We start from the raw sequence: 26,508 nt of genomic DNA, 5'->3' as shown, positions 1-26,508 counted from the left end.
GATATCTCATTGTTTTGATTTTTATTTCCCTAATGATGAGTGATGCTGAGCATCTTTATATGTATCTGTTAGCCATCTGTATGTCTTCTTTGGAAAAAAAATGTATATTCATGTCTTCTGCCCATTTCTTAACTGGATTATTTGTTTTTTGGGTGTTGGGTTTGATTCGTTATTTAGTATTTTGGATTCTAAACTTTTATTAGATGTGTCATTTGCAAATATCTTCTCCCATTCCATAGGTTGCCTTTTAGTTTTGTTGATTGTTTCCTTTCCTGTACAGAAGCTTTTTATCTTGACGAAGTCCTAATAGTTTATTTTTGCTTTTGTTTCTCTTGCTTCAGGAGACATATCTAGAAAGAAGTAGCTATGGGTGATGTCAAAGAGGTTGCTGCCTGTTTTGTCCTCTAGGATTTTTATGATTTCCTGTCTCACATTTAGGTCTTTCATCCATTTTGAATTTATTTTTGTGTATGGTGTAAGAAAGTGTTCCAGTTTCATTCTTTTGCATGTTGCTGTCCAGTTTTCCTAACACCATTTGTTGAAGAGACTGTCTTTATTTCATTTAGATATTCTTTCCTGCTTTATCAAAGATCAGTTTACCATACAGTTGTGGGTCCATTTCTGTGTTTTTGATTCTGTTCTATCGATCTGTGTGTCTGTTTTTGTGCCAGTAACATACCGTCCTGATTACTACAGCTTTGTAATATAACTTGAAGTCTGGAAATGTGATGCCTCCAGCTTTACTTTTCTTTATCAGGATTGCATTGGCCATTCGGGGTCTTTTGTGGTTCTATACAAATTTGAGGACTGTTTGTTCTAGGTCTGTGAAAAATGCTGGTGGTATTTTGATAGGGATTGCATTAAATCTGTAGATTCTTTTGGGTAGTATAATTATTTTAACAATATTTGTTCTTCCAACCCATGAGTATGGAATGTTTTTCCATTTATTTGTGTCATCTTCAATTTCTTTCATAAGTTTCTATAGTTTACAGAATACAGATTATTTACCTCTTTAGTTAGGTTTATTCCTAGATATCTTATGGTTTTTGGCACAATTGTAAATGGGATTGATTCCCTGATTTTTCTTCTTTCTGCTTCATTATTGGTGTACAGAAATGCAACACATGTCTGTATATTGATTTTATATCCTGCAACTTTACTGAATTCGTGCATCAGTTTTGGCAATTTTTTGGTGAAGTCTTTTGGGATTTTTACATAGATTATCCTGTCATTTGAGAATAGTGAGTTTGACTTCTTCCTTGCCAATTTGGATGCCTTTTATTTCTTTTTGTTGTCTGGTTTCTGAGGCTAAGACTTCCAATATTATATTAAATAACAGTGGTGAGAGTGGACATCCCTGTCTTGTTCCTGACTTTGGAAGAAAAGCTCTCAGTTTTTCCCCATTAAGGATGATATTAGCTGTGTCTTTTGTTTATGGCCTTTATGATGTTAAGATATGTTCCCTATATCCCTACTTTGTTGAAGGTTTTTATCAAGAATCAATACTGTACTTTTTCAAATGCTTTTTCTGCATTGTTGAGAGGATCATATGGTTGCTATCCTTTCTTTTATTAATGTAGTCATCACGTTGATTGATTTGCAGCTATTGAAACACCTTGCAAACCAGGAATAAATCATACTTGACCATGGTTAATGATCCTTTTAATGTACTGTTGGATTTGATTTGCTAGTATATTGTTGAGTGTTTTTGCACCCATTTTCATCAGGGATTTTGGCCTGTACTTCTCTTTTTTAGTGGGGTATTTGTCTGATTTTGGAATCAAGCTAATGCCGACCTCATAGAATAAGTTTTGAAGTTTTCCTTTCATTTCTACTTTTTGGAATTTTGAGAAGAGTAAGTATTAAGTCTTTAAATGTTGGTAGAATTCCCCCTGAGAAGCCATCTGGTCCTGGACTTTTGTTTGTTGGGAGAGTTTTGATTACTGATTCAATTTCTTTGCTGGTTATGGATTTGTTCAAATTTTCTTTGTCTTCCTGTTTCAGTTTTGGTAGCTTATATAGTTCTAGGAATTTATCCATTTCTTCGAGATTGCCCAATTTGTTGGCATATAATTTTGCATACTATTCTATAATAATTGTTTGTATTTCTGTGGTGTTGTTGGCTGTGATCGCTCCTCTCTCATTCATGATTTTAATTATTTGGGTCCTTCCTCTTTTCTTTTTAATAGGCTTGGCTAGAGAATTATCAATTTTATTAAGTTTTTTTCAAAGAACTAACTCCTGGTTTCACTGATCAATTCTACTGTTTTTTTTTTTTTCTGTATAATCTCTCTCTCTCTCTATTATATATATATATATATATATGTATATATATGTATATATGTATATATGTATATATGTATATATATATATATATATAATTTCTTTATCATTTATTTCTGCTCTAATCTTTATTTCCCTTCTGCTGGTTTTCAGCTTCATTTGTTGCTCTTTTTCTAGCTCCTTTTGTTGTAAGGTTAGATTTTTTATTTGTGTTTTTTCTTGCTTCTTGAGGTAGGCCTGCGTTGCTATACACTTCCCTCTTATGACCACTTTTGTTGCATCCTAAAGGTTTTGGACCATGTGTTTTCATTTTCTTTTGTTTCTTTGTATTTTTAAATTTCTTTTTTAATTTCCTGGTTGACCCATTCATTCTTTAGTAGGATGTTCTTTACCTCCATGTATTTGTGGTCTTTCCAAAAGTTTTCTGGTGGTTGACCTCAAGTTTCATAGTGTCGTGGTTGGAAAATATGCAGTATGATCTCAATCATTTGTACTTATTGAGAGTGATTTGTGACCCAGTATGTGATCTATTTTGGAGAATGTTCCATTTGCTCAAAAAGAATGTGTATTCTGCTGCTTTAGGATGAAATGCTCTGAATAAATCTGTTAAGTCCAGTGGTCTTGTGTGTCATTCAAAGCCATTGTTTCCTTGTTGATTTTCTGCTTAGATGATCTGTCCATTGCTCTAAGTGGGGTGTTAAAGTCCCCTATTGTTATTGTATTATTGTCCATGAGTTCCTTTATGTTTGCTTTTAATCATTTTATATATTTGGGTACTCCCAGATTGGGAGCATAAATACTTACAATTGTTAGATCATCTGGTTGCAACAGATAGACCCCTTTTATGATATAGTGCTCTTCTTAGTCTCTTGTTATTTATTTGTTAGAGAGAGAGAGAGAGACAGAGAAAGAGAGCACAAGCAGGGGGAGAAGCAGGCTCCCCACTGAGCAAGGAGCCTGATGCGGGACTCAATCCCAGGACCCTGGAATCATGACCTGAGCTGAAGGCAGCTGCTTAACCAACTTAGCCACCCAGACATCCCACCTCTGGCTGTCTTTTGATGTCCATTAGCATGATAGATGTTTATCCACCCCCTCATTTTCTATCTGCAGTTGTCTTTAGGTCAAATATGAGTTTCTTATAGGCAGCATATAGATAGGTCTTATCTTTTTATCCATTCTGACACCTTATGTCTTTTGATTTGAGCATTTAGTCCATTTACATTCAGAGTAATTATTGATAGATATGAATTTAGTGCCATTTTATTACTTGTTTTGTCATTGTTTCTGGAGATTTTCTCTGTTCCTTTCTAGTCTTTGTCACTTTTGGTCTTTCTTTCCCACTTGAAGAGTCCCCTTTCCTATTTCTTGCAGGGCTAGTTTAGTGGTCATGAACTCCTTTAGTTTTGCTTGTCTGGGAAACTTTATTTCTCCTTCTATTCTGAATAACAGCCCTGCTGGATAGAGCATTCTTGGCTGCAGATTTTTCCCATTCAGCACATTGAATGTATCATTCCACTCCTTTCTAGACTGTGAAGTTTCTGTGGAGATATCTGCTGTTAACCTTATTTGTCTTCCCTTGTAAGTTAGGGACTTCTTTTTTCGTGCTGCTTTTAGGATTTTTATTTATCTCTATATTTTGCAAATTTAACTACAACATGTTTTGATGTTAGTCTGCTTTTATTGATTTTGATGGGAGTTTTCTGTGCCTCCTGGACTTGGATGTCTCTTTCCTTCCCCAGATTAGGGAAGTTTTCAGCTATATTTTCCTCAAAGCAACCTACCTCCTTTTCCCTCTCTTCTTCTTCTGGGACTCCTATGATACAAATATTATTATGCTTTATGGAGTCACTGAGTTATGTTAAGTCTACATTTGTGATCCAAAATTTTTCTTTTCCTCTTTTGATCAGCTTCATTACTTTCCATAATTCTATCTTCTCTATCACTTATTGATTCATCTACTTCTTCCATCCTTGTAGTTGTTGAATCCAATCAGTTTTGAATCTCAGTTATGGCATTTTTCATGTGGGCCTGACAAATTTTAACTCTTTTATCTCTTTGATAAGGGACTTCCTTGTGTCTTCTATGTTTTTCTCAAGACCAGCTAGTATTCTTATGATTCTTGCTTTAAATTCTGGATCAAGTATATTACTTTTATCTGTTTCAATTAGATCCCTGGCCGTGAACTTTTCTTGTTCTTTCTTTTGGGATGAATTCCTCCTTCTTGGCATTTTGTCTAGGTCTCTGTCTTCTCTGTGTTAGGAAAGCCTGTTATGTTTCCTGCTCCTGTGAGTAATGGCTTTATGATGATAAGGCCATATACGGTCCAGGGACTGGCACTTCAGGAAGTGTTTCTGGTGTATGCTGTATGCTCTCTCCTGCTGTGTTTTGACTGTTCTTATCCTCAGGTCAGTCCTCTTCAAAGGTGTTTTTATGTTTTTGTTTTGTTGCTTTGTTTTGTTTTGTTTTTACCTGAGGTGGGGATTGTTTGGACTTTGGCCAGAGTGTGGGGAGTTTGGTATTCAGAATGATTCGATATTTATCTAGCTGTGTTTGGGGAAAGCCTAGGGTCCTCCTACTTCTCCACCATCTTAATTCCTCTTCATTCCTTCCTTCTTATAACATCCCCTGAGTGTCTGAAAATGGGACCCCTGTAATAGAGTTCAGGACATGCTACCCAAAATATGGTGCCTTAGCATGTTGAATATTTTAAGCTGATAGAATTGGAGGAATAAACAGGTGCTGGAAGAATGCTGTGACCTTCCCCTGAAGCAGGTATTAGACCCTCATGTGGGAGTTGCCTTCCCTATAACTGAAGGAAAGATATCCCTGAAGATGGAGAAATGTCAAGAGGAATCTGAACTGACAAGCCTTGCTAAGTTTCCTCCAATTTACTACACCTCGCTCATCTCCTTTTGTCCTATCATATTTCCATGGCTTTTCATTCTTCATCAAATCTAGTATAAAAACTGTCAGGTTTAACCATTTTTAAGCCTTAAATTCCTTATCATGTAAAATTCATATTAAATAAATTTGTATGCTTTTTCCTTGTTAATCTGTGTTTATTACAGATACCCAGGTGACAACCTAGAAAGGTAGAAGGAAAAAGACAATTTTCCTCCCCTGCATCTGCCTACATTATACCCCAATACTATAGAACTTAATAGCTTCTGTTCTTTTGAAACTCATCAAAAAGCACTTGTTCGATTTCTCCTAAGGCTTTTGGAAGTAGCTCACAGAAATAATAAACATTTTTCTGATTGTGGTTTATGTGTCAAGAAATGTGCTAATGTCTTGTTAGGTATGATGTTGCTTAATTTGTACAGAAAAAATGAAGTAGATTGTCTATTTTTAAAGAGGACCAATGAGAAATGTTAGGATAATTGCCAAGTGTCACACAGGAAATCATGAAAGGGTCAGAACTTGGTCCTAGTTCTGTCTGTTTGGAGAGCCTATACTTCTAAATATTGTTCTATTTTGTACCTTTCCTTAATCCTTTGACATAATTAAAAACTAAGCATCTAAGACATGGCTTTTAGGCCACCAAAACTGGGTTTCTGGATGAGAAACACGTTGCTGCAATTACAGCAAGGTCTCCTTTTCAATGTGTCCCTGGTAGTCCTCCCAACCAGGACTCTTTTCTGAACTGGCTTGTTCATGTAATTATCTCATACTAGTCTCCTCATTTTCCTTGGTTACTGCCTCCCAGACATGCACATCCACTGAGTGGAATGTCTGGGTTATAATATTCCCTCTACACTTACATACGATTGATTTTGAGATAGGGCAGGGGTGCAGCCACTGAGTAGTTCAGCTACCTGATTACTCTCTCATTCTTTTGAGAGCACATTTCTGCTAAGAAGTGATTTCTATTGCTGTCTTTGGCACATTGAGTGTTTTTCCCACTAAGTGTCTCTTTCCTGCCTTCAGAGGGGATTTTATTCATCCCTGGGGAAAATAATCAAGAACAACCCAAATTCTTTTGTTAGTTCCAGGTCCTGCTATCAACATTTTTTCCATTCCCCCCCCCTTTCTTTGAATTGTATTTTCCTAAAGAGTTCATTTCCTTTGTATTTTTAAAGAAAATGTTAGAAAACTGTCAAAAACAAACAAACAAACAAATAAAACATACAAAAAAACACCATGGCAAACTGAGAGTTCTAGAGGGGAAGGGGTGGGGTGATGGGTTAGCCCGGTGACAGGTATTAAAGAGGGCACGTATTGGATGGAGCATTGGGTGTTATACACGAACAATGAATCATGGAACACTACATCAAAAACTAATGATGTAATGTATGGTGATTAACATAACATAATAAAAAAATTCCTTAAATTTGAAAAACAAAAACAAAAACAAAACACCATGGCAAATCTGTGTTCCCCCATCATCTACATGTTTAAGTGGTTAAGTGGTTAAATATAAAACAGTAAATTATTTGCATTTGGAAGAATAAAAGTTTCAGTCACATCCATTCCATTGATTTGTTATTTTATTGGAAGTACTCTAGGCTCTGAAACTGTGAAGCCGGCTTGCCTGTCACTGTCTACCACACACCAAAATTAAAAACTTGGCACTGGGAGGAGAAAAGAATAGCAGTGATAACAACCCTAATAGCAGGATGAAACTCTATTCCTTAGCTGACTTTCTGATTTGCACTCCAAATCCCCAACTGTCCATCAGGTAAAAATCTCAGTAGCTATATTTTTGCACTGTCAGAAAATAATTTAACATATTTTCTGCCAGGATGGACACAGTGTTTTCACTCCTCTAAGCCTACAATTTACATCTTTTAAGATTAAAATACATGAACGATTGCAGCAGAGTAAGTAATGTGAACTTCACAGCATCTGCAAACCGCAGCCCTGAAATTGGGCAAGGAGGGAGAAGTTTCAATCACTGCTCATTTGATCTTGAGATTTTGCTATGTCAGGGAAAAATGTGTTTAGGGGACAGGACATTCAATCTGCTGTTGGCCAGCATATTGATTGCATAAGCTGTATCTTGCTATCTCGATAAAAATGTGTATATATATATATATATATATTGGAATCACAATTGGAGTTGGATATTTGACCTGTTTGTTGAGAAACAAACTCAATATATTGGAAGACTTACTCCAGACATACACTTTGAAATATTTCCCTTGACAATAATTGTGCAATGTGGGTTTTTTTTTGGGGGGGGTGGATTGTTGGGGTATTCATCCCTCAACATATTCCTGGTTGTAACTTTTTCAGTTTTAGCCAAATCTTATACCAATTATAGGTAATGTTCGGGGAAAGACAGAGTTTTGTAGGGGCCTATTGGCATATTGATTATTTTAAATAAGTTTCTTAAGAAACAGCTTATATAAGGACTCTCAGACCATCCTCTGTCCCCCTGAAAGCAGAAAACAAATCTCCCATAAGAAAAATACCCTTTCTTTTACTAAGAAGTGAAAAGACATCTTTATCACCAGAGATATGGACTTTAAAGCAGAAAAAGTTGTAGGAAAAACCTTGTTATTTTTTTAAAAAATCTACTACCTTAGCCTAAATTCTGCTTAGAATTCCCTACAAATTAAAGCTTCCAAACACCTGTTTTGCTTTTTTTTAAATCCTGCAATTCCTCACAAATTTATTACCTCTTTTTCTGAAATGTGTAAAAGTGGCTTACCTTGGTCTTTCTTTAGGTCTCAATTTCATTATTGGGCCTCCATGTGCACATAAAAAAAAAAAAAAAAAAAGCTGGCTTTTATCTCCTGTTAATCTGCTTCATGTAAAGTTAATTCTTAGTTCAGCTTGAAGAACTTGAAAGGTGGAAGAAGAATTTTTCCTTCTCTACAGTTTTGTAACTTAAAGGATTCTCATGAGCATCATGAATTTATTTTCTAGATAAGGTAACTGAGGTTTAAGGAGGCACAACTAGTTAGTAGAAGTGCTGGAACTGGATCCCATTTTTATCATGAGTTAATTTATTAGCAACTTGAGGTGAGAACCATATAGCTTTATTTTTTTTAAGATTTATTTATTTATTTGAGAGAGAGAGAGAGCACAACTGGGAGGGGCAGAGGGAGAGGGAGAGAGAGAATCCCAAGCAGGCTCCATTTTGAGCACGGAGCCTGACTCGGGGCTCCATCTCATGACCCAGAGATCAGGACACGACTAGAAACCAAGAGACAGACACTTAAGCAACTGTGCCAAACAGGGACCCCCCCAAATAGCTTTTTATGTGCTGTTTCAATCAATATGTTATCATTTACACAGTTTGAAGTTCAGGAGCTATCTCTGCAAGACTCAAATATTTATGTTTAAAAAAATCAAGCAGTCTAATAGAAGCTATTCATCATGGAAAGATTCATGAGCAGTTTTTGTATTATTTGGTTGCTCTGATTCAACTTCTTCATCTTTCAGTTGTGATCATTGTAGTATCTACCTCACAGGGTTGTTTGAAGGAATACTTGAAGGAAGATGTGTAAAATTTAGAAAAATATTTTGGCACATGGTAAGTGCTACACATGAGTGGTTACCATTAGAGTCTTCTTGTTTCAGAAAACAAAAGAAGTTAAAGCTTAACTAGTTGAAACATACCTTTATTATTGAAACATAAACCAAGTTAATTTTCTGTCTCTAAATAAGACAGCTAATGTTTCATTTGGGAAGCAAAGTGTCTTAAAGTGCAATTAACTGTTTAAATGGAGGCTTATAGAATTCAAAATCGCTTCAGCTGGATTCACTTGAAAGATAGAAACAGAATAATGAAAGAGTGAAGTCACTTGTATGACTTCCACTCTTGTTCATCAATAAGCTATGCTTCTAGGTCCTTACATCTTACACAAGATTACTTTTAATTGTGTTTTTTTTTTTTTTTTTGGGGGGGATGAAGGTGTATAGAGAAAGAAAAACATGGGAAAAATCCTCATTAAATTCATTGAATTATATATTGCAGATATTTTCATGCAATATTGACACATCCTGAAAGTAATATTTAAATAATTTCCCAGCGTGGCATAATCTATGCCTGCACATATTTTGCATAAGTTATTACCTTCTACCAAGGAATGAAAATGAGAATTGTTTAAAATGGAATATGCTTGATAGTGAATCAAATTTCCCTAGTATGTAAATTATTTCCTGGGAGTGAATAAGGCACATTGTGAGCAATTTAATAAATGATACCCTGGAGGTCTGAACGGATTAATGAACCTGATTATCCTTCTCCTGCAGAAGGAGAAAACTGTCACTCTGCAGTTAGTCTTAAATGAGCTCTCCATAGTGTCACTTGAAGGTATTTTGTGGGGAGAAGGGGATAAATATAGGTGTCCATTTAATAATTCTTGGGGTAGAGCTACTTTACGTGATTACTTTCTTTCTCAGTACTGTGTCATTAGCAAAGGAACATATAGTTCTCCTGGGGCAAGAAAGTGAACTGGTTCTGTTAAAAAATCATGTATACTCTGGGGCTATGGAGCCTGGCCTAAGGTGAATGCCATAGGTTTTCTCTCCTCGATACTGATGCTTAAGGATACACCTCTGCAGGGTTTCATAGACTTTTTCCCATAAAACCCTTCTGTGGAATGTGCTTAGTGCTCTTCACTTAGACACAAACAAAAGACAGGGTGTATATAAGTTACAATAAGAAAACAAAATCTCCTCGTTTGTTTATTTATTTTAAAGATTTTATTTATTTATTTAAGAGAGAGAGAGAGAGAGCACAATCAGGGGAGGGACAGAGAGACAAGCAGACACCCTGCTGAGTGGGGACCCCCCCAATGCGGGGCTCCATCCTGGACTCTGGGATCATGACCTGAGCTGAAGTCAAATGCTTAACCAACTGAAACACCCAGGCACCCCAATTTATTTAAAATAACTTATTAGATTGATATTGGTGTGTGATAAATTACCACAAACCTAAAGGCTTAAAACAACAAAAATGTATTCCTATCTCATTGTCTCGGTCAGTTCGGGCTACTATAACAAATATGCCATAGACTGAGTGGCTTAAATGTAGGCGTTTATTTATTATAGTTCTGGAGGCTGTGAAGTCAAAGGTCAAGGTGCTGGTCAATTCATTTCCTGGTGAAGGACCTCTTCCGTGTCTTTAAACAGATGACTTCTTGCAGAATTCTGACATGGTAGAGAGAGATTTTGGGTTTCTTCATCCCCTTATAAGGACAACAATCATGGGGGTCCATGCTTATGCCCTCATCTAAACCTAACTACCTCCCAAAAGCCCTACCTCCTAATATCATCCCATTAGGGGTTAGAGTCTCAACAAATGGATTTCAAAGGGACACAAACATACAATCCATATTACTCAGTTTCCATGGGTCAGGAATTTGGGTGCAGGTGTGTTAGGTTCTCTGCTCAACTCTCAAAGGCTGAAATCAAGGTGTCAGCTGGAGCTATAATCTTAACTAAGTCTCATCCTGCTCTTTGAAGCACATTCAGGTTGTTGGCAAAATTTATTTCTAGAGGTTATAGGACTGAGTTTCCTATTTTCTTGTTGGTTGTAAGACAGGGGTTTCTCAACTCCTAGAGGCCAATCTCAGGTCCTGGCCATATGGTCCCCTTTCAACAAAGCATCTTACTCCAGCAAAACTAGAAGGAGTCCCTAATTTTAAGGTCTTGCTGATTAAATTCAGTGCACCCAGGGTTAATGAATTTAGTGAACTTAATTATGTCAGCAAAACCCCATTTGCCATGAAATGTAACAATTACAGGAGAAGTGTTTCATTATATTTATAAGACCTGTACACACTCAGGGAATAAAGTTAAACAGAGTATGAGTCATTGGGAGTCATATTTGATTGCCACTGATCACATCCTACACACACACACACACACACACACACGTACACATACATAATATGGAAGACATATAGCAAAGTTTTGTGTCCAAATACAGAATCTTCCAGGCTGACGCTTCAGTTCTTTCTCTTCCTGGGCAGTTCAACTTTAAAAAAAAAAAATCAATATAAATGTGTACATGCCCAGAAAAAGAAAAAAAGCTGTGACCTGCGTGCTACCCATCTAAAAATTAAGAAGACAAAAGGAAAAGTAAATCTACACTAAAGCAACACAGTCAACACAGTGCAAACTATCCTCAATGTTCTAATAAGGGATATAAAATTATTTTGTAATAAGAAAAGGACAAATTAATTTCAAAGGAATTTCAGAGGAAAGAGGAGAAGTTGGAGACCAGCTGGTGGAAGACAAATTGGATGGGATCCAGGCTTTCAAATTTATGTAAGATTTTCACAGATTTAGAGTGAAGATTTGTAACATTTCAGATTATTCGCCCAATTTATCATTGACTCTTTAGCCAATAATATTGAACACTGAAAATGTATGGGTGCTATGTTATGTTATTCGGTGCTGAGTATATAACAGAAACATGTTACTAAGCAGTCCGCGTATATTTACTCATTTAATACTTAATACAACCCTAGCTGAAGTAGTTATGGGCCAAAAAAAGAGGAAATCTAAAGACTCTTCCTCAGTTATATAACCCCTGAGGTGCATTTTGAAGAATGTATAGGAATTATTTAGCAATGAAAGATAGGGGTAGGGAAATTATGTATGAAAGTCACTGGAACACTAGAGAACAGGACATACTTAATAACTGAAAGTTCTTTAATTTTACCAGAACATGACTGTGGGCCTACAAGTAAATACGGTAGTTTATGTGATTAAGAAACGTTACTTTCTATAAGTAGACATATCCCAAGAAAGTGCTCCTGCCCCTGGCTGTCCCCAAACAAGGACAACACATGGCAAATAAAGTGGAAGCTAAATTCAGACCCTGTTTATCCTGAAAAATGAGTCACAAGTTTATCCAAATCACACCACCCGCCCTGCCCCCCAGAACTTCTGATATTGGGCACAGGGGAGGTAAAGGAATTCAGAGACAGAGTTCAAGGGAATCGAGTGGGTTAACAGATGATGGTATTCTGATAAGAAACTGTGTGGAATACGATGCCAACATTAATTCTAAAGGGACATAGTACAAAAATATATAATAAATATTTGGATCTGGGAAAGTAGACAGACTTATGTCCTGCTTCTCAACTAGGGTTTTAGAAAGAATTAACCCTCTTGCCAAAAACACTGAGGTACCTTAACACAGAAGAGTAGATTAGAAAGAACAGTACGTTTTGTGAGGCAACTTTATAGGCCTGAATTCACCTTATTGAGTTCCTATAGGTCCCACCTTGAATTTTCTGAATTTAAGGGACATGGATATGACCTTGAGAACCATCAAGGGACATACATGTCCCTGGACCTTGCAGCCAGGATAAGGGTATAGTGAAAAAAAAAAAAAAAATCAAAGATACTGGCAAGGCTGGTGATGTTGCCTTGGATACATGGCCAGGATTAACCCTGAGATATTGTCTCTGCCCCATGTCATGAAGCAAAATAAGTCCCTGGAACTTACACTCAATCCTGCTGGAAAGACAGGTGGAGGAATTTTAAGCTGGGTTTATCAGAAAGGATTTAGTTTCATGGGACAAACTAAAAATAATAAAATAGCAGAAAATAAACACTAATGGGATAGAACTGCAATGAATTAACTAATTTCCTATGTAAGTTGAAAGTTCTAAAGAGAAACTGAGTTCACTGTATAAAAAGTCCTCAATAATATAGTTCTCACAGACCTGAGTTTTAAGACAGGCAAGAGAGTTTAAGTGATTAACGATATTGTATTTTATTCTGAATCTAGTAATATCATTGAAAGGTTTTGAGCAAAATGGTAACATGATCAGATTTATATTTTAAAAGACCACTCTGGGTACAGTACAAATGATGTACTAGAGGGTATTTGTATTGGAGACAAAATCTCTGTCAACTGATTGATATTAATGTTTTGATTTAAATGATTCAGAATAAGGATTAAAATAAGATAGTAACAATTTATTTTATCTTCTTAAAAATAAATAATTAATCATTATGATTGAAAGGAAGGAATAGTCAAGGAGGAAGATCTTTAGGTTCTATCCTATTAGTTAGATTGAAAATAATGTCATTTGTCAAAATAGACTGTGTAGGCAGGAACCAGCAGCTGAGATCAGAATGTGAGGTCTGAAGTATTTGTGGCCATGAAAATCAGGAAGGTGAACACATCTGGAGCTCCAGAGAGAAATCTAGACTAGAGATTCTAAGTTTCATTATTAACACAGAGGTGACAGATGAAGCCCTGGGATAATATGATTCACAGAGTGTTTAAAGTAAAAAGAAAAAAAAGAAAAGATCAACGGTTGTAAATGTTGAAAGGAGTTCAAATACAGGTAAAGACTAAAATGTATCTATTAGATTAAGCAAAGTGTAAGACAGTGTTGACCTTTGTGAAAAATTCAACAAAAACAGTAAGGGCAAAAGTTAAATTACAGGGAGTAGTGAGCTGGATGGGAGGTAAGACCTTAGTCTTTCAAGTATTTCTATCACAAAGAGAAGGGAGATTGGGTAGTAGCTAGAAAGGTCAAGGTAGCCATAGTGTATTCTTAGCAGGGACAGTATCACCCACAAGGGGCAAAATTAATTTTGTGGGGGAGGAGTGGGAATGAAAATAATCTTACTCTTTTGGTATAAAAAGCATTAAGATACATATAGTACAACAACAGGCATAGAGTGCACCTGTGGTATTCAACTTCACGGATGAGATTAGGATTAAAAAGTCTCAAAAGTTTCCTTAAGGGGCTAGTAATAATAATAATAATAATAATAATTAATAATAATAATAATGATGATAAAGGTTGAGAAACACTGTGTAAAGTTGAGGTGTTTGCAGAAAAGAAAGCTTTGGATACCAGAAGATAAAAACATTTAAGTCAATAAAAATTATAATAAAAACTGGAATTCAAAAGGACCCAGATTATAAGAAAAAGATTAACTGTAGAAAGCATAAATGACACTCTTTCCCTGAGAAGAAGAATGAGGTAAGAATAAGAGTAGAGACCCATATTTTGAAAATAAAAAGATCCCATTCAAGGGCTTCTTTCTCTTTGTTCCCAAGAAATACAATTATTTATTCAGAAGTGATGGCTCAAGAAGTCAGATAGGAAGGAGAAATTAGAAGACAAGCACATGATAAACTATTCTGGAATAAATGGGGTGGGATAGGAAGAATTCTGACATGGCATCCTGGTGTATGAGTCCCGTATTTAGTTCTCTCCCCTTGAGTGTGGTCAGGACTCTGAATATGATTAATTTTGCTCTCATGATTAGGTTACATTATATGACAAAGGAAAGGATTTGAATATATACTTAAGTCCCTAAAGGCTTTTGAGGGATCAAAAGAGAGGTTATCCTGGATAGGCCTGATCCAATCAACCCTTTCAAACCTCTGAAGGGTTTGGGCCCTTCCTGAAAGAAGAGTTCTGATACTCCTGGGAGGTTTTTCTTATTGGCCTTGAAGAAGCAACCATTTATGACCATTAATGAAAGAGGATTGCATGGCTAGGACCAGAGAGTGACCTTTAGCAGCTAGGTCATTTCTGGTAGATACTTAGCAAGAAAAATGGTAACTCAGTTTTATAACCATAAAGATGGCAACAACCTGAACGTGCTTAAAAGCAGATTCTTCCCTAATTGAGTCTCCACAGGAAGATAGAGTCTTTGAGACTTGAATCATTCTGTAGAGCTCTAGGATAATTATCCAGAATCAGTCATTGAGAGTTGGGGAAGAAGGAATTAGCCTTATTTACAATTATTCTATGAAACACTGGTGTCAGCGAAGGAGAGGGAAGGACAAGATGACAAAAAAGTTAACACTGGCAAGGGAGTGATTTAAGTAATGGAACACGAGAAGACCGTTACAACCTACCAGAAGATTCATGGTAGAAAGTTCCTTGGGCTTTAGCTTCCTCATCCACAAAATGGGATAATGATAGCACCTACCTCATAGGATTGTAGTGAACACTTGATATGTATAAAGCACATACAATAGTGCCTGGCCTGTGGTAAGCTCTCAACAACTGTTAGGTAGTAATAAAAGGAGTAATTATGAATTCATAGTATTATAAACTGGGTAGGAAAGGAAGATGAGAGCAGCATGGATAGATTAGAAGAAAATAGAAATCAAAGGACTGCATAAAAGCATAATGTCAGGGCACCTGGGTGGCTCAGTCAGTTAAGCATCCAACTCTTGATCACAACTCAGGTCTCGATCTCAGGGTGATGAGTTCAGGCCTCATGTCCGCTCCACACTGGGTGTGGCACCTACTGAAAAAAAAAAAAAGCATTAGGTCAAAGAGAAAATGTGACAGAGCAAAAAATGAGAGCCTAAGGAGTTTGTAGTTGAAGTGTGATATTGAATTTATTTGGAAAAAAAAGAGTACTCAGAAGTGAACTTACAGGGGCACCTGGGTGGCTCAGATGGTTAAGCATCTGCCTTCGGCTCAGGTCATGATCCCAGGGGCCTGGGATTGAGCCCCGCATCAGGCTCCCTGCTCTGCGGGAAGCTTGCTTCTCCCTCTCCCACTCCCCCTGCTTGTGTTCTCTCTCTGGCTGTCTCTCTCTCTGTCAAATAAATTAAAAAATCTTAAAAAAAAAAAGAAAGAAATGAACTTACATACACACACACAAAGACACACATGCACAGAAACATATATATGTATATGTATATAATAAATCTTATGCATTCTGAGACATAAATAATACAATTTTCATGGAATATTTGTGAAAAATGAATATAAAATAGCGGAGAATATAGTTAAATGGATGGGTAGTTATTTGAACAATTAATCTCATAAAAATATTAATATCAATTGGGATGAAGGTCTCCAGTGGCAAGCTTAGGACTCTTTTTCTTAAACAACTATATTAATCATATGTGTATCATGGTTGGTTGAATTATAATGTATATAACACAGAGGAATATCTTGACACATGGCATAAATAAAAATATAAGATATTTTTAATCTGAAATAATTATACTTCATTTGTCTTTATTTAAAACCTTTGCCTTGGGGTGCCTGGGTGGCTCGTTGGCTAAGCAGCTGACTCTTGATTTCGGCTCAGGTCATGATCTCAGGGTCATGGGATTGAACCCCACACCAAGCTCTGTGCTCAGTGTGGAGTGTCCTTGTCCGTCTCCCTCTGCTCCTTCCCCACTCATTCTCTCTCTCTCTCAAATAAATAAAATCTTAAAAAAAATAAAAAAATAAATAAAATAAAACAAAACCTTTGTCTTAGGCACGCCTCATTTTTGTGAAAGCATAGTTACTAAGTGTATTAGTTTACAAAAAGAGCCACATTGCTTTGCAGTTCCTTCCATCAAAGAGGTAGAAACCACTAAGCCTGCAAAGGTGGACTTGCCTTATTATTTGCTCTAATTAAATGTGAAAAAAGTGATGCTGTGTCAGTTCTGAGCCTAGGCCTCAGAGGCTGGGCAACTGCCACTCTTGATAATTTTGGAATTCTGCAACTGCTAGATGAAGAAGTGAAACCTGATGTGAAACATGAAGACTAGAGCCCTCTGCTGCCCTGGTTCACAAATTAGCAACTGCCTGACATGTGAATGAAGCCATCCTCGATTCCCATCACCCAATCCACCAGCTAACCACATCCCATGAATGAAACCACCATTGATCAGGTAAGCTGGCTCAGACTAGACTAGGTGAACTGCCTAGCCAATACAAAATTGTGAGCTAAATAAACATCTGTTATTTTAAGTTTCTAAGTTTTGAAATGGTTAGTGCAGATATAACAATGCAATTAGAGAAAACAACCTAATATTTTGATTATATACCCAATACAAATCACCTAAACAAACAATAAAAGTGCTAAAACAAATAAACAGAGAAACAAAGATAATGATAAATTGGCTTAGGCTGCATTAATTGAAACAGACTGTTCAAAACAATGATGATAATCATTCCAGGTTACATCTCACAGCCATGTTACATATGGAGAATGGTATTCACTTCAAGTGCAGTAGTTTTATAGAAATATTAATTTATTCCTGTATATTCAAAGGAAAGTAACTAGGCTTATACCTATGACACACCATCATTCATTTCTTGCACAGCCTGAAGATAAGAACACTAAGGAAGAACCTAAGAACTATCTTCAAATATCTGAGTTTTAACATGTCTTGGAGGATTGAACTTACATTCTGCATGACTCTAAAGTGCAGAAAACATATATATATTTTAGGGAGACAAATACAGATCAAACAGATATGTATATTTGCTTTTAAGAAACAAATATAAGTTCAATCCAAACAGAAATATTCTAGCAATTAAAATTTATTTTATTTTATTTTTTTAAAGATTTTATTCATTTATTTGACAGAGAGAGACACAGCAAGAGAGGGAACACAAGCAGGGGGAGTGGGAGAGGGAGAAGCAGGCTTCCCGCTGAGCAGGGAGCCCGGTGCAGGGCTCGATTCCAGGACCCTGGGATCATGACCTGAGCTGAAGGCAGACGCTTAACCATTGAGCCACCCAGACACCCCTAGCAATTAAAATTTAAAAGGGAATGAACTGTTAAATAGTGGAGGCCACCCTCTCAGGAAGCCAAGTATCAAGTAAGAATTGAACTATAAAATTCCTTCTATCATGGAGACGTTATTATGTTATAGGCACTTCCTAACATAAGGGAGAGAAGGGAAAGTCTTTAAGCATGATCACACTGCTAATTAAAACAAAACAAAACAAAATCAAAACTAAACAACAAAAAAGACACCATTTACCAACCTGAAAGACATGTGGCATAAAGCTATGAAGATGTGGAAGACCAAGGGGAAAGAGGAAGAAGTGGGAAGCAGCCAAACCCAAATTTCCTTATTTTATGTTCTGTCCAATTGCCAAGTAGCAATTGAGTTTGCCTGGTATAGCCCTCAGTTCAGCTCCCTTTAACGATGCATTTATATATCATTAGTCATGGAACTTGTATGGCGATATTCAGGAAGAGGTGAATGCCAAATAGAGCATGAAACAAAGCAGTTCATAACAAAATGCTTAGTTGGGTAGCCTGTGTTATAAATATTAAAGGAGCTGAGTGAATATAAAATAATTATATAGAGGTGGCATCAAATAAAATTTTAAAATAAACTAAGCCTTAAAAGAAGAGAGGGAGAAACAAACCAAGAAATAGACTCTTAACTATAGAGAACAAACTGATGGTTACCAGAGGGGAGGTAGGTGGGGAATATGTGAATAGGTGATGGGGATTAAGGATTGCACTTTGTTTTTATTTTTTTAATTTTTTAAAAAGATTTTATTTATTTATTTGAGAGAGAGAGAGATTGACCATGAGTGTGTGCAGGGGGAGGGGCAGAGGGGAAGGAGACAGAATCTCAAGCTGACTCCGTGCTGAGCTTAGAGCCCTACACCGGCTTGAGTTCACAACCAAGATCATGACAGGAGCTGAAATCAAGAGTCGGCTGCTTACCCCACTGAACCACCCAGGTGCCCCAAGAGTGCGCTTTGTGATGAGCACAGAGTGATGTATGGAATTGTTAAATCACTATATGATACACCTAAAACTAATATTGCACTGTATATTAACTATACTGGAATTAAAATAAAACTTTTTAAAAAATAAACTGAGCCTTGAGTTTAGCCTTAACAGATAAAAAAAGATGAAAAGGAGGCATATTTAAATTCAGTGTCCTAAAGGTTATATCTATTTGCTAAGCTTGTAATGACAATGAGTCATATTTATGGACTACTTATTAAGCACACAAAACTGTTAGTTTTAATAATTTATCTCATTTTTAACTTATAACAATACAATTCAATTTTAAAGATTTCTCAATTTTAAAGATAAAGAAACTCAGAGAACAGAAAGTTTAAGTGGTTTGTGTAAGGTCACACAGCTAGGAAAGAGCAGAATCCACAATCAACTTCATTCAATCAGACCCAAGATACCAGGCATTTAACCAGCAGTGCCCTACCTCTGTGCAAAAGCTGTGTGCAAGACATTGCATTAGGCTTAGTGGAAGACACTGAGCTAAGTTTTTCTGATCGAAGCTCTCAAGACCACTGTTGATAAATTTTCAAGGTGATGTACAAACCAAATGTTCTGGGACCACAGTAATAGGTAAGATTAGTTTAGCTGATGAAATTGAGGACAACTTCATGAAGGAGGAAATATTTAATTTTGATTTTGAAGAAAGGGTACAATTTTAAGCATTTTTTATCACTTAGACACTTCAGGAGAGACAGATGATGTTTTGTTGCTTTGGGTTGAAGCAAAAACTCAGGGGGAATGAAGAGAGGACTTGTTTCTCCTATTCACAATGCAAAGCATGCTCTGCTACTGAGAAAGAAAAATCAAGTGTGTGATCTTTTTGATTCTTGTGGATATCTTTTACTATCTTGTTTCACACATGCCATAGTACATGAAAGTATACCTCACATACAACTCTCTTTTAGTTGCATATGCTGTTGATGTAATGCAATGCTGCCAGAGGATTAATAAAATTAATGTTGTAGGGGTATAGTTATGTGCTTCATTGAGTTCTTACAAAATAATCTGTGGAAGAAATTAAACTAACATTATTTTACACTAAGGGAACACTTTGCAATGCGCCTAAGGGGGAAAAAAACACTTTTTAATCAATCTGCTAAATTATCTTTTTTTTTTTCCTCTCAGTCCCCAGCTTGGGTTCTTTATCTTTAGGATCGTATTAGAGAGCAAGCCCAGAATTCACTTTAAACTGGAAACCCCTACCCCCCTCCCCTAGTTCCTTCCAGTTAAAGCTTCAGTGAAAAAATACATTGCTGGAACTAGCCTGTCATGTCTACCTGGTAGTTCATCTCCCATGAAACTTTCGGGGTCTTCTGGGCCATCTGCTTTATGTGCCACTGGCCTCACTCACATCCCCAAAGTACACACACCATCCACAAAATTGACGTCCCCGACAGAATGCCTCATGCTCAGTGATGCCCCCTTCCTAGAGATATCCCTTTGGACAAAGACCAAAAGGTAGATGGGGGTAGTGGAGGTGAGAGTAAAATACAAGCCTGGGAAGAATATATAACTAATTCTTGAAAAGTTATGAATTCTGTGCTGCAAAAAAAAAATGAATTTAAGTGTTTTAAGTATTTGAACTTGGTGGCAGTACCATTATATGGTAAAATCTGTGTTGCATCACTGGCACAAAAAAACAAAACAAAACAAAACAAAAACAAAAAATTGAGAGAATAAAAGAAAGGGAATTCATTTATAATATTGTAAAGATTCAAATGTGTGGTGAAAATGGCTGAAAATGAACAGTTGAAGTAGGAATTAAGGAAAGGAGTGAATAAGAGAGGAACTACAGAGATAACATAAATAGAAAATGATGCCAGAACTAAGGGCTGGGTGGTAGCAGAGATGACTGTAACATTTTCAGTCTAGGAAGCCAATGAGTTTAATTCACTCAACAAAACCTTATCGAGTATCTCAAACATGCTTGTCTCAGAAAGAGGCGATTGGATCCAGAAATAAAAGCTCCAATCCCTACTATCAGATAGCTCACAGTTTATCATAGAAGATCAATTGGTTGTACAATAAAAATTGACAATAATTGTAAGTAATTGAGCTTCAGAAATGATTTGTATGTTTAAAGATAGGAGCTTGCCATGAAAGTATGATATTCAGGAAGAGCTTAAACAAATAGGTGGCAGTCAAATGAATGATAAAAGATAAATGTGTCTGCCTTTTCTAGACATGCTGGGATGGGGAAGGATATATTTGGAAGAGAACCAATGACCTCAAATAGAATGATGAGAAAAACTCAATTGTTAAAACCATTATTCATGCCCAGAAATTAGAGTTTGGTGGAAGAAGGAGAAGAGTAAAATATGGGGTGGTCAGGGAGCTTCTCATGAAAGATTTTTGTGGATACTGCCTTGAATCAGTGGAAAACATTGAAAGATTTTAATTAGGGAAGTTCAAGCATTGGATTTGTAATTCTAAAAGCTCTAGAGCAGTATCCTGGAGAATTGATTCTGTGGGTGATCAGACTGGAGGAGTGAGCCTCATTAGGGCAATGAGGCTGCAAGAGAAGGGAGGAGTCCGAAAACCTTTACTAACACAGGGCAGGAGCAATGGGAATAGAGACTAAAAAACAGATTCAAATGACTTATTAAAGGGATGAAATCAGTAGTATGGGACGATCAAAAATACATGCTGACACTCTAATCTTTGTAATCATTCTGTTTTTATCTGCATGTTTTATACCACTTAGCTGATGGACCAGGCGAAATATTATCTTGTTAGATAATAATGCTTTTAAGGCAATGATTTTGTGAATTTAATGTGTCTCATTATTTAACAAATTCTTTGGACTCTAAGGGTAGGGCTTAGTGATTAAAATAAATAAATAAAAGAGGAAATTTCTAGGCAAAAAAAAATAATATAGAAGAATAAATGTCCCTTAAGGCTTGATAAGAAAGTTTTATTTCATGTTAAGAACTCTGAAATAGTATTTCTATGTCAAAGCTTCAAATATCAGGTGTTATAATTTGGTCAGAAAGAACTAAACAATTTCTACTTCTTTTTTTGAAAATTTTTTATTATGTTATGTTAATCACCATACATTACATCATTAGTTTTTGATGTAGTGTTTCTACTTCTTTATGAGGAGAACCTTGACAGTTTGCCTTAAGTTTAAGACAATGTTTTTTAAATTGAAAAAGGTCACCAGTCTTGACATAATAGGACAAGCTATGTTGTTACTGAAACTAAAAGGAATCCTAAAGAAAGGATTTTTCCTGAAGGTATATTTTAATTAAAAAATATATAATTAAAAAAAATATCTGAATAATGAATGTCCAATAGCTCCTGCAAGATTTACTCTTATTTACAAATATATCTTTGAAAAAGATGGCATATGTGTTGTGAAAACATCAAAGAATGCTATTAGTTACAATACTGACTCATGAATATAAAAAATATTTGAGAAGTAGTATCTTTTGGTGCATATTTTCTCCCACAATTCAGTCTTCTTTTGAAAATTATGGAAGGTGGGCGCCTGGGTGGCTCAGATGGTTAAGCGTCTGCCTTTGGCTCAGGTCATGATCCCAGGGTCCTGGGATCGAGTCCCGCATCGGGCTCCCTGCTCCTTGGGAGCCTGCTTCTCTCTCTCTGTCTCTCATGAATAAATAAATAAAATCTTTAAAAAAAAAAATTATGGAAGGTAATATTATATAAATATTTATATTTTATGAACTTATAATATATATATTATACAGATATTCATAAATATATAAATGTATATAAATATAAAATATATGAACATATAATATAAATATATAAATATAAAAAGTATATATATAAATTTTTACTACATCTAAGGAAGATGTTTTATTTTTTCTACAAATATTAAAATTTAAAATAAGAGAAAAAGAAAGGGGCCAGAAATATGCACACTTTAATTAGGATTTAGATAAACACTCTGCAGTATAATGGAGCAGAAGATTAATTGAAGTGAGGATGGTATTGGTTACTTTTTGGAGGATTTAAGATTTCTAATAGAAAGGCCAATCTGTATATCCTCACACATCAGTTCTGTCTATAATAGAGATGGAGTTTTAACTGGATTGATTTTGATCTGACCAACTCTGTGATCCCATGTGAACTTAGACAGAGTTTAGGGTATTAAATGTGTGATTTTAGAATAAAATCTAAAACAAATCATCTGAATTTCATGAAGCTTAAAGAAAGTCATAAAATGATTTTAAGTAGGAAATTTCCATTCTGAATTATTGTAGGCCAGAAATATGTCCAGCTTTTTAAAAGATAATAAAGATGAGAGCTTAAAATAAAATGAAGAAATTAGTCTATAAATCTCAGATTCCTCCTTTGTTTCCATTGTCCTCACATAATGCCAAATTCCTCTCAAATTCAATCTTTTCAAAAAATTGCCTATCAGTGTTGCTGTATTGTGTTTTATTTCCTTGATCTATTTGAAACTCTTGCTCCTACCTAGCTACATTTTTATATTACAATAACTGTTTGGTAGTATAGTTATTTAATTTTTTAAATAAAAATATCACATTCATAAAAATGAGATAAGACTATCTATCAAAAAATTGTTGTGACAATTAAATAATAAATATTAACAATACACTTACTCTGTGTCTGGATCATAGTAAGTACTCAGGTAAGAACTATGCTAAGAAGGGTTAGCAGAATGGTTTAGCACGTAGGTTTTAGAGTTAGCCAAGGAAGCTTGAATCTCAGCCCTACTATTTAAAAGTATGAAGTATGACAAGTTACAAAAATTTTGAATTCTCAGAATCTTCAGGGGTTATTTACACTATAAGGTTATTTTGGGAATTAAATTAGATAAATCATGGAAAATATCTACTGGATGGTTAGAGTAAATATCAAATATCATAGACACACACATAGACTACATACATATACATGTAGTATGTATATGTGTGTATGTGTTTATATTTAAATGCAAAAGCTTGTTTCAGATTAATATGTATTCTATTTCACACACATATAGTATATATGCACACATGTGTAATATATATCCATATATGCGATATATATCTATATATGTGATATATTATGATACATATATAAATATATGCAAAATTTGCAAGCATTAACTATAGTGGCAGATAATTTACTATGTGTTCTGGCTAATTAACTGTATACTCTTATTTCTAATTCAGGGGAATCACTTCTTTTCTTTTTGTGTATCTATATTTTCCATGTTTCCTTATGAGTAAATATTTGTGTAATAATTTATAAGATAAATGCTCATTCTATTTGTATGGAAGTTGAACTAATGTAGATATTTTACATAAAGCTAAACATAAATTATGAATAAATGAATTTGAATATATAGACAGTTTCAGCAATGGAAAGAAAAATTTCAGGTGCAAGAAATAAAGAGCACAGCAGAGACTGTCAACAATATCTGGGTGTTTTCTTTTTTCTGGAGCCAAAACCAAACTATATTTTCCAGCATGTTTTATTGATAGTTGAAACCTTTATCTTAGATCTGGCCCTTAGAATGTGAATGGAAGTAGTGTATTATATTTATAGCATGGAAAATAAAGATATCCCATGAAATAAGTTTGTGTTTTATGTCCCCACTTTTTATACTGTTAGATTTTTAGACATGATAAAGCTACAGTACTTAAGAAAGTATGACTTTGGCATAAGGCAGACATGTAGATCAACAGATCTAGAGAGTCCTGAAATAGACCCAGACTTTTGTGGTCATCGGACTTTCTAAAAAGTTAGAAACCAATTGCTGAAAGGATAGCTTTACAGAAAATGTTGCTAGAACAAGCAGCTATCCATATTTTTTAAAGAAATATACCTAGACTCTTACCTCACACCACAAAAAAAATTACTTTGAAATCATAGATCTGAATGGATCATAGACTTAAATGTCAGAGTTTAAACTATAAAATTTTTAGAAGAAACCATGCACTTATATGTGTAATATACACCCAAGGAATTCATTCCTAAGTATTTTCCTAAAGGAAATCAAAACATAGGATAGCACAAAGATCATCTATAAATCTTCATAGTAGTGCTATTTATAATGGTGAAAAATTTGAATGAAACTAAATTTCTATCAGCAAGTTAATGAATAAACAAATTGTTTACATTCTTACCTTGAACTTAGAAGGTATAAAAAGGAATGAGCTATTGATAATGCAATACCATGGGTAAATCTCAAAAGCATTATTTTAGGTGAAATAAGACAAACTCTATGATTTAACTTATATACAACGCTAGAAAAACTAGCATTGTAGTGACAATCATCAAGGATTCAAACATACCATTTGTTGCCTATGGGTTGGTGCAGTGGAGGATATTGATTGCAGAAGCATGAGGGAATTTCTCCAGTGCGGTGGTGGTTATACAACTGTATACAATTGCTATATATATCAAACTGTACATTTCAAATGAACTAATTGTATATACATTATACCTCAATGAAAGTGAGAAATTTTTCAGTAAAAAAAAACCATTTAGGGGTACCTGAATGGCTCAATAAGTTGAGCGCCCAGCTCTTGGTTTCAGCTCAGGTCATGATCTCAGGGTCTTGAGATCCAGTCCCCTAGCTGGGCTCTGTGCTAAGCATGAAGTCGGCTTGAGACCTCTCTCTCCTTCTGCCCCTCCTCCCGTGTGCTCTTTCTCTCTCTTCCTCTCTCTCAAATAAGTAAATAAATCTTAAAAAACAAAACAAAACACACACACTTTAAAAACAGTGGACATGCTTGGGTGCCTGGGTGGCTCAGTTGGTTAAGTGTCTGCTTTAAGCTCAGGTCATGATCCCGCAGTCCTGGGATAGAGCCCTGGCGTGGGGTTACCTGCTCAGTGGGGAGCCTGCTTCTCTCTCTTCTTCTGCTGTCCCCCTGCTTGTGATCTCCCTCTCTCTCAAATAAATAACTAAAATCTTAAAAAAAAAAAACAACAATGGACATGCTGAACAGTTAAGAAAATATACAGAAACTTTATGAAATGGAAGACTGCTTAAAGGAAAGCACTGAGCCCACTGCATAATAAAATAAGAAATGCAAATGCAAGAAGTTAAGAGATATGGAAGCTGTTAATATATTGAATTAGTTTCCAGAAAGAGAAAATACACAAAATGGAGGACTGGTAATATATGAAAACCTAATAGCTGAAACATTTCCAAAACTAAAGAAAGATATATGTCTTTAGATCAAAGACCATTAAATCCTAAGCAGGTATATAAACACAAATCCATACCTCAAAGTATTAGAAACAAAAATCCATAAATGCAAAACAGAAGAAAAATATCTATAGAAACTTTAAAAGCATTGAAAACAGACTTCTTATCAGAAAAATAGTGTCCATAGAATATAGAATATCTTCAAAGAACTGGGAAAAAACAACTTTTAATCTAGAATTCTGTATTCAACTACTGTATTATTCAAGAATAAGAGTGAAATAAATTTATTTTATACAAGAATGAAATTGTGTAATACATTGTACATACCTTGCTGAAAAAAACTGCTATATGGAACATTGTTAAAAGAAATAAACTCAAAATCAAATGCAGCAGCAGAGACAAATAGCAAAAAACTAACAAAGAAATAAATTGGTGAATGGATGTGTAAATATGCATTATACTATTCTATTAAAAGTATTATTTTTAGGGCGCCTGGGTGGCTCAGTTGGTTAAGCGACTGCCTTCGGCTCAGGTCATGATCCTGGAGTCCCGGGATCGAGTCCCGCATCGGGCTCCCTGCTCAGCAGGGAGTCTGCTTCACCCTCTGACCCTCCTCCCTCTCATGCTCTCTGTCTCTC

Source organism: Neomonachus schauinslandi, chromosome 2 (genome assembly GCF_002201575.2).
Source record: "Neomonachus schauinslandi chromosome 2, ASM220157v2, whole genome shotgun sequence".
In the NCBI taxonomy this organism is placed as follows: Eukaryota; Metazoa; Chordata; class Mammalia; order Carnivora; family Phocidae; genus Neomonachus; species Neomonachus schauinslandi.
Note: the sequence above shows the minus strand (reverse complement) of the source record.